The sequence below is a fragment of the Pseudophryne corroboree genome, chromosome 4 (assembly GCF_028390025.1).
Source record: "Pseudophryne corroboree isolate aPseCor3 chromosome 4, aPseCor3.hap2, whole genome shotgun sequence".
In the NCBI taxonomy this organism is placed as follows: domain Eukaryota; kingdom Metazoa; phylum Chordata; class Amphibia; order Anura; family Myobatrachidae; genus Pseudophryne; species Pseudophryne corroboree.
Genome location: NC_086447.1, coordinates 173307165 through 173317504, shown reverse-complemented (window position 1 = coordinate 173317504; position 10340 = coordinate 173307165).

The window sequence follows — 10340 nt, the reverse complement described above, 5'->3', positions numbered from 1 at the left end:
GGTTTCCGGGAGTGTGCTAAAAAACGCAGGCGTGACAGGTGAAAACGAAAGCGTGCCTGGGGAAACGGGGGAGTGGCTGGCCGAAAGCAGGGCGTGTTTGTGACGTCAAAGCAGGAACTAAACTGACTGAAGTGATCGCAAGGTAGGAGTAGGTCTGGAGCTACTCAGAAACTGCATGAAAAATTTCACGAGCAGCTCTGCTAACCTTTCGTTCGCACTTCTGCTAAGCTAAGATACACTCCCAGAGGGAGGCGGCTTAGCGTTTGCACTGCTGCTAAAAGCAGCTAGCGAGCGATCAACTCGGAATGAGGGCCTTCAATAGTACATCTGCGATAACTGAAAAGGAGTTGGAAAACGGGAACCAACACAGGGGTAAGGCTTAGTACATCCCACCCAGAGTAATTTACTGTATGTCACTTTACCTCATATGAGAACAAATACCTATTTTTTTTAATTTATTTTATTAGCCTTTGATTTACTGGCTTTCCAGTTGTCAGGCCATTTAATAATACTAAGGTGTAATGTTACAGGCATACAGTATCACATATCAAACTCTTGAAATGTTGTAGAGAATCAGAATATATTAGAGACAGACCTATTACTAGCAGTGGCGGATTTTACCTATGAGCGGCAGGACTGCAGCCCCCACGGTAAAACCTGCCACTTCAGTGAACTCAGCTAAGGCACCTGTGTGACTGCACTGGCTCAGTGGCTTCACTGTGACTGGCAGTGACTTCCTATTGGAAGTCCTACAGTACCTGCCAGTCACCAGTAGGATAGGCAGTCCCATTGGGAGGTGTTTCCTCCCTCCAGGACTGCCAGACCGGGCTGCGATTAGCAGAGAGAAGGCTTCCTGTGGGAAGCCACTCCCTGCCTGATTGTCATCCCAATGCTGCTTCTATCGCTGCAGCCGATGCAGTCCATAGGTGCCAGGTGTTTGTGCATGTGCAGGTGCGAGCACCTGCCAGATCCATTGTGCAGCTGCTGTAACCCAGCTGGCCAGGGACTGTGTCTCTCCTCTGTATTCCCAGCATGGGCAATGGCAGCCCCCCTGCCCACAAAAGGTAGAAGCCGCTGCTGATCACTACCATTAGGCAGCTTACAGCAGCTTTCAGGATGTGGGGGAGTTGCCTGCACCACTGTGTAATCCTGGGGAGGAGACAGTCGGCATACTGAAGACCACCCGCTGGAGGCAGCCAACAGGGAGTACATTTGATTCAGTATATACAGTATGGGGAATGTGTGAGTGAGTCTGGGTGTATGTATGAGAAATACGAGAGTGTGTGTGTGTGTGTGTGTGTGTGTGTGTGTGTGTGTGTGTGTGTACAGATGTGTCCACACACATGTAGCCTCCCTGCACGTTAAACAGCCCTTCTATTAGGGTGACTAGGTAACAGTGAGCATCTTTTCATGTGATTTTTTTCATTAAGGTGTGTCTTTTTTAAAACAATTTGAATAGGACGCACACGCAGCTGTTGCTGATAAAGTGCTATGCTGCATGACAATATTCTAAGTGCAACCGCATCTATATCTGCATACGAAATGCTATACAACAGTGTTTTCCTATAAAACATTATAGCGATGCGTATAAGACACATTTTCAGCAAAAAAAGACACCCAACGCTAATGGAGTAGCACGGGACCTGTCAGCTCGATCACTGCAGTCATCTGCCGCCCCTACATCTATATGTATGTACAGTGCTCGAAGTAGGGTAGTATACCGCCCCTTCAGTATGGGGACTCAAAAAAATTAATAAATGCCTCAGGATGTGCTCTGATCAATCAGCAGCGCTGTCAGTCATCTTCTATGGCAGAGGAGGGGAAGGAGATTTGTGCTTTTTCCTGCTCCCTCCCCATCCCTCGCCCTCAGCCTCTGCTCTGCCCAGGATATTCAATTCTGTGAAGCAGTACTAGTGCTGTCACCATTGGGCAAGGGATGAGGCCGCTGATATACTAGGGGAAAAGCTGCCGTGCCCTGTCTGCAAGAGGAGAATACATAGCGGGGCACCAGCAGACTAACATCCATCCAACTGCAGGGCACAGCGCTGGTAGCTGGTCCTCTCTTCTGCTCCTCTGTATTACAGACGCGGAATGCGGGGCACGGCGCCCGGGGCGCTGGTGTGGTTTGGGGCTGTCAGTGTCAGTTCATGGAATGGATGGAAGAAGGCTGTGGTCTGGTGAGGGAGAAAATACAGGTAAGAAATGAACAGTACCAGACACAAAGTTAAATAGACTAAACATCTGGATGGAAGGAGCTTGGGGTGTGTGTGTGTATGTATGTATGTGTGTGTGTGTGTGTATGTATGTGTGTGTATGTATGTGTGTGTATGTATGTGTGTGTATGTATGTGTGTGTTGAATGATGGAAGCAGGGAGTGAGATATGCAGGGGTGAGGGGAAACAGGCCTGAAAAGGTAGCAGGGAGTGAGAGGACCAGGGTAGGTTAGGGAGTGGGAGAGGGATGCAGAGAAGGCGAGGTGCAGGGGCTGAGTGAGAGAAACAGGGATTGAGCAATGCAGGGGATGAGAGGGAAGCAGGCACTTAGAGGGTATCAGGGAATGAGAGGTCTGTGAGAGAGGGATGGAAGTAGGGGGTATATAAAAGAGAGAAAAGCATATGATGAGACAGAAAGGAGAGTATGTGAGGAGTGATAGAGAGAGTTAACTGGTTTAGTACATCTCGCCCGTTATGTTTTATATGCTACATAGTGCTAAAATGCATCTAAAAAGAAGACTTACCATTGTTAAATCTCTTTCTGTGAGGTACACTGTGATTCCACAGGGAATAACATCGGGGTGTAGAGTTGGATCTTGATCCAAGGCACCAACAGGCTAAAGCTTTGACTGTTCCCAAGCTGCACTGCACCGCCTCCTCTATATCCCCGCCTCCAGGCACTGGAACTCAGTTTTGTAAACCAGTCCAATGCAGTAGCAGGTAAAAGAGACGACAGTAGTTAGTAGCCACATATAACCACATTCTCACGACAGGAGAAGGTACCAGCAGCTAATGCCATACAAACCCAAAGAAGCTAAGTATGTCAGGGTGGGCGCCCTGTGGAATCCAGTGTACCTCGCAGAAAGAGATTTAACAATGGTAAGTCTTATCATAAATCTCCTTTTCTGCAGCGGGGTACACTGGTATTCCACAGGGACCAATATCGGGGATGTCCTAAAGCAGTTCCTCATTGGAGGGGATGCACTGTAGCGGGCACAAGAACCCGGCGTCCAAAGGAAGCATCCTGGGAGGCGGAAGTATCAAAGGCATAGAACCTGATGAACGTGTTCACTGAGGATCACGTAGCCGCCTTGCACAATTGTTCTAGGGACATGCCACGACGGGCCGCCCAAGAAGGTCCAACAGACCAAGTAGAATGGGCCTTGATAGTAGCAGGAGCTTGAAGTCCAGCCTGTACATAAGCTTGTGCAATCACCATTCTAATCCATCTGGCCAAGGTCTGCTTATTTGCAGGCCAGCCACATTTGTGAAAACCAAAAAGGACAAAGAGAGAATCAGATCTCCTAAGAGAGGCGGTTCTCTTCACATATATAGGGAGAGCCCGTACCACATCCAAAGACAGTTCTTTGGAGGACAAACCAGGAGAGATACAGGCCGGAACCACAATCTCTTGGTTAAGGTGGAAAGACGACACCACCTTAGGCAGATAACCAGGGCGAATTCTAAGAACCGCACGGTCACGGTGAAAAATCAGAAAGGGTGACCGACAGGATAAGGCAAACAAGTCTGAAACCCTTCTAGCAGAGGCAATAGCCAGCGGAAAAAAAACCTTAAGTGTAAGCCATTTATGGTCCACAGACTCAAGAGGTTCAAACGGAGACTCTTGTAGGGCATCCAGAATAACCCACAAATCCCAAGGAGCCACAGGAGGAACATAGGGAGGTTGAATCCGTAAAATACCCTGAGTGAAAGTATGAACGTCAGGCAAAGTCGCAAGTTTTCTCTGAAACCATACCGACAAGGCTGACATATGAACCTTGAGGGAGGCCGGACGAAGGCCTAAGTCCAGGCCCTGTTGCAGAAAAGCCAAAAGTTTGGCAGTACTGAACTTGTATGCATAATAATTCTTAGGTGCACACCAGGTGAAGTAAGAATTCCAGACCCTATAATAAATCCGAGCCGAAGCCGGTTTACGGGCATTCAACATAGTTTGAATAACCGCCTCAGAAAATCCTTTGGCCCTCAGAACTAAAGCTTCAAGAGCCACGCCGTCAAAGCCAGTCGGGCCAGATCCTGGTAGACACAAGGGCCCTGAATGAGGAGGTCTGGGCATTGTGGAAGTAGAAGAGGACGCTCTATCGAGAGACCCTGCAGGTGTGAGAACCAATGCCGTCTGGGCCACACTGGAGCGATTATAAGTAGTAATCCTCCTTCTTGATTGAACTTCCTTATTACCCTGGGCAGTAGTGACATGGGAGGGAACATGTATGGCAGCCGAAAGTTCCATGGAATTGCCAGTGCATCCACGAGGATCCCTTGTCCTTGCTCCGAAGACCGGAACCTTGTGATTGTGTCGAGACGCCATCAGGTCTACATCTGGTAGGCCCCACTTGTCCACTAGGAGTTGAAAGACTTCCGGATGAAGGCTCCACTCTCTGGCATGTACATCCTGACAACTAAGGAAGTCCGCTTCCCAGTTGAGGACCCACGGAATGAACACTGCCGATATGACTGGCAGATGGCGTTCCACCCATAGAAAAATCTTTGACACTTCCATCATTGCCATGCGGCTTCGAGTGCCACCTTGATGATTTATGTACGCCACCGTGGTGGCATTGTCTGACTGTACTTGAACAGGCCTGTTCTGTACCAGAGGCAGGGCCAGTTTTAGAGTATTGAACACTGCCCGCAACTCCAGAATGTTTATCGAAAGATTCCTCCCTGGTCCACCGACCCTGAAGAGAGTGCTGCTCCAACACCGCGCCCCATCCCCGCATACTGGCATCCGTCGTTAGGAGGACCCAGTTGGAGATCCAGAAGGGATGACCCCTGCTCAAACATTGGTCCTGGAGCCACCAACTCAGACACAGACGAACTTCCAGAGTCAAAGAAATCCTGTGAGACCTGATCCGGTGAGGCAGGCCCTCCCACTTGGAAAAGATTAACCTCTGCAGAGGGCGAGAATGAAATTGAGCGTACTCTACCATGTTGAAAGCCGACACCATGAGGCCTAGTACTTGCATCGCCGAGTGTATCGATACACGGGAGCGAGAGAGGAAGCATCGTATCCTGTCCTGGAGTTTCAGGACCTTCTCCGGAGACAAGAACAACCATTGGTTGTGAGTGTCCAGTAACGCCCCCAGTTGTACCATGCTCTGAGCAGGAACCAGCGAGTATTTCTTCCAGTTGATGAGCCACCTGTGGGCATGCAGAAATTGGACCGTCAGCTCCAGATGACATAGAAACATAGAAACATAGAATTTGTCGGCAGATAAGAACCACTTGGCCCATCTAGTCTGCCCCCTTTTTTTTTTTTTAATCTCTAACCTTAATTGATCCTTATTTCTTCGTAAGGATATCCTTATGTCTATCCCATGCATGTTTAAATTTCTCTACTGTCTTAGCCTCTACCACCTCCGATGGGAGGCTATTCCACTTGTCCACTACCCTTTCTGTGAAGTAATTTTTCCGCAAATTTCCCCTGAACCTCCCCCCCTCCAGTCTCAGTGCATGTCCTCGTGTCCTATTGCTTCTCTTCATTTGGAGAATGTTTCCCTCCTGGACTTTGTTAAAACCCTTGATATATTTGAAAGTTTCTATCATGTCCCCCCTTTCCCTTCTCTGCTCCAAATAATACATATTGAGATTTCTTAGTCTTTCTGGGTATGTTTTGTGATGTAGGCCATGTACCATTTTAGTTGCCCTTCTTTGTACAGTTTCTAATGTATTAATATCCTTTTGAAGATATGGCCTCCAGAATTGAACACAGTATTCTAGATGAGGCCGTACCAATGACCTATACAGTGGCATTATTACTTCTATCTTTCTGCTGCTGATTCCTCTCCCAATGCAGCCAAGCATCTGACTAGCCTTCCTCATTGCTTTGTTACATTGCTTACCTGCCTTTAAGTCCTCTGAAATAGTGACTCCTAGATCCCTTTCCTCCTCAGTAGTTTCCAGTATAGTGCCATTAATACTATATTTAGCCTTTGGATTTTTGAGACCCAAGTGCATGACGGAGGAGAACAATTGGGGAGTTCACCAGGATCAACAAGTCGTCCAGATACGGCAGGATCCTGGGGTGGTCTTCAGTATGCCGGCGGTCGGGCTCCCGGCGACCAGCATACCGTCGCCGGGAGCCCGACAGCCAGCATACCGACACTTATTCTCCCTCGTGGGGGTCCACGACCCCCCTGGAGGGAGAATAAAATAGTGTGGCGCATGTAGCGCACCGTGCCCGTAGCGTGGCGAGCGCAGCGAGCCTGCAAGGGGCTCATTTGCGCTCGCCACACTGTCGGTAAGCCGGCGGTCAGGCTCCCGGCGCCGGTATGCTGGTCGCCGGGAGCCCGACCGCCGGCATATCGTAGGGAACCCGGATCCTGATACCCTGATGACGTAGAAGGGCCGTCATGACCGCCATGACCTTGGAGAAGATTCGAGGAGCCGTGGTCAGTCCAAAAGGCAAGGCCCGGAATTGATAATGTAGGTTGCCAATAGCAAACCGCAGATATTGCTGATGCGTCATGGCAATAGGTATATGTAGGTAAGCATCCTGAGTGTCTAGGGATACCATAAAGTCCTTGGGCTCCAAGGCCAGAACAATAGGACGAAGAGTTTCCGTACGGAATTTGGAAACCTTCACAAATTTGTTCAAAGACTTGAGGTTGAGAATGGGCCGTGAGGTTCCATTCGGTTTTGGAACTAGGAACAGCGTTGAATAGTACCCCCTGCCTCTCTGAGCCAGAGGCACTATCACTCCTGTTTCTAGGAGGGATTGTACCACCAAATGTAGAGTTTTTGCTTTTAACGGATCAGAAGGGATATTTGTCGAGCAAAACTGGTGAGGGGGGTGTTTCTTGAAAGAGATGGCGTATCCGTGAGTGACGACTTCCCTCACCCAGGCATCTGAAGGGGTCTGTAACCATACCTGGGCGAACAGCAGAAGTCGGCCTCCCACTCTGGGATCCCCCAGGGGGAGGCCCATCCCGTCATGCAGCAGGCTTGTCTTGTTTGGAAGCAGGCTGACAGGCAGCCCAGGAACGTTTAGGTTTGGGCTTAGAGGTTTTGGAAGTGCGAGCCTGTTTCGGGTACGCCTAACCCTTTGCTTTACTTGGAGGTCGAAAGGAATGAAAGGCGGTACTTTTAGCCTTTTGAGCCATAGGATTAGTACTCGGCAGACATGCAGTTTTAGCTGATGCTAAGTCAGCAACAATCTTGTTCAGATCTTCCCCAAAAAGAATGTTTCCCTTAAAAGAAATCACCTCGAAGGTCTTTTTAGAGTTCAGATCCACAGACCAGGACCACAACCACAAAATCCAGCGAGCCAGAATGGACGTAGTAGACACTTTGGCTGCCTGCACACTGGCATCAGAGGCCGCCTCCTGTATGTAATGAGAGGCTGTGGTAATATATGAAAGACACTGTCTAGCATTATCAGAAAAATTAGAAGGTAGCTCCGCTTCAACTTCTTGAACCCAGGCTTCAATAGCTTTTGCAGCCCAAGAAGCTGCTATGGTAGGTCTATGCACAGCACCCGCAAGAGTGTAAATAGTGTGCCCCTTGCCCTGGTGGATATAGTGGGATCCCTGCATGGCCATAGTTTCCACACCAGCGGCGTGGTCCATCTGCGGAAACCGCGACCGGATCGAGATTTCGGCGGGTCCCGCCTGGGGGACCCTCTTACCTCCTCCCTATCGTGCGGCCACGCGACGACCCTGGAGAGCAGCAGTGGTATGTGTGCCTGATGATACCGCAGCGCCTCTGCTGTAAGTAAAACCAAAAAACCCTGGCGCCTTTATTGAACTGAAGAAATTGCTGCTTTCCCAGGGGTAATTGGTTTATAAACCCCTCATATTCAGCAAAACAAAGAAAAACAATAGGAAAGCGCTAATTTAATCTGTAGTAGATTTTATTTAATAGTTATTTCTTAAAACTGAAGTTAATACCGGCCAGTATCAATAAAATTCACTCACATAATAAAACAAATATGTATTATAAACACCTATAGAGACAATGACCTAAAAAACTGTAATATAACTACAAACCAGGGCCCTCATTCCGAGTTGTTCGCTCGCAGGCTGCTTTTAGCAGCATTGCACACGCTAAGCCGCCGCCTACTGGGAGTGAATCTTAGCTTCTTAAAATTGCGAACGAAAGATTCGCAATTTTGCGATAAGACATCTCTGTGCAGTTTCTGAGTAACTCGAGACTTACTCGGCATCTGCGATCAGTTCAGTGCTTGTCGTTCCTGGTTTGACGTCACAAACACACCCAGCGTTCGCCCAGACACTCCTCCGTTTCTCCAGCCACTCCCGCGTTTTTCCCAGAAACGGTAGCGTTTTTTCACACACACACCCATAAAACGTCCAGTTTCCGCCCAGAAACACCCACTTCCTGTCAATCACACTCCGATCACCAGAACAAAGAAAAAGCCGTGAGTAAAATTCCTAACTACATAGCAAATTTACTTGGCGCAGTCGCAGTGCGAACATTGCGCATGCGCACTAAGCGGAAAATCGCTGCGATGCGAAGAAATTTACCAAGCGAACAACTCGGAATGACCCCCCAAGTCTCTGTTAAATGTCCTTAAGTGATACTTTGTATTATGGCAACACAGTTGCTATTCAGTCCACATATCCAATGTAGCAAATAAAGCATACACTTGAAAGCTCCTTTCTTTATAATTGGTAGTAGCCTGTTACCTTGATAATGCAATTAGTAGCTTTTTGTTAGCTTGGCTGCCAAATTAGTTTGATAATAAGCAATCATGCATGGCCATGCAAAAATAATGTCTCACTTTATCCGGAGCTATTATCAGCAGGTAATATAACACAGCGTGTTTGTAGCTCAGTCAGCAAACCTGTTACACCGCAGTTGGATGATCACTCTCCCGGCTGCAACTCTCTTACTTATCTGGAGTCCATATATCACCTCAATGCCAACGATGTTCCTCCCAGCTGTAGGCCCTCATTCCAAGTTGTTCGCTCGCAAGCTGCTTTTAGCAGCATTGCACACGCTAAGCCGCCGCCTACTGGGAGTGAATCTTAGCTTAGCAAAATTGCGAACGAAAGATTCGCAATATTGCGAAAAGACTTCTCTGTGCAGTTTCTGAGTAGCTCCAGACTTACTCTTCCAGTGCGATCAGTTTAGTGCTTGTTGTTCCTGGTTTGACGTCACAAACACACCCAGCATTCGCCCAGACACTCCCCCGTTTCTCCAGCCACTCCCGCGTTTTTCCCAGAAACGGTAGCGTTTTTTCACACACTCCCATAAAACGGGCAGTTTCCGCCCAGAAAAACCCACTTCCTGTCAATCACACTCCGATCACCAGAACGAAGAAAAAACCTTGTAATGCCCTGAGTAAAATACCAAACTTCTTAGCAAATTTACTTGGCGCAGTCGCAGTGCGAACATTGCGCATGCGCAATTAGCAGAAAATCGCTGCGATGCGAAGAAAATTACAGAGCGAACAACTCGGAATGAGGGCCGTAGTTCGTCATCAGCCCTATCAGGAGTATATGGTCACTTCTCCTCCTCTTAACCCCTATTTGCAATGGGGTATAGTATAATGGGGTAAAGTATGAAATATATCTATTTTAGAGGAATTTTGTAGCATATGTGTGATAAATGTAGTATAAGCTAGGTAAGGATGGGTGGTTTCAGGAGGTGATGTTTACATTATGTGAAGGTGTATAAATGTGATTCTAGTGAGTAGTATTAAAAAATAATTAGAAATAAAATGTATTTATATGCGTATATATCCATATGAGGGAGAGTATGATTATTATTATTATTATTATTATAACTATGTGTCTAAGAGAGAGAAAGGTACAGCGCATATCGTTATATATGTATGTTTTTACTAAATTGGGAATATAGGAATCTCATGTATTATTGAGGGGAATGCATGAATTGATAATCTATTTAACTATGCACACCGATTATAGGTGGTAGCAACCAGTGTTGCTGATGAAAGAAGCCGATATGTATTTATATTTATATGAGTTGAATGTTTTTAAGTATATGTGTATTAGTATTATTAATGTCAAACACTATGAAGCTCTTGGAGGTGTAAATAATTATGTCTGAAGATAGGTGTAAGTGATGCTGCTATATGGACGAGCTCATGATGGGGCTCTGATCCGACGAATGAGTAAGCTATTAAGC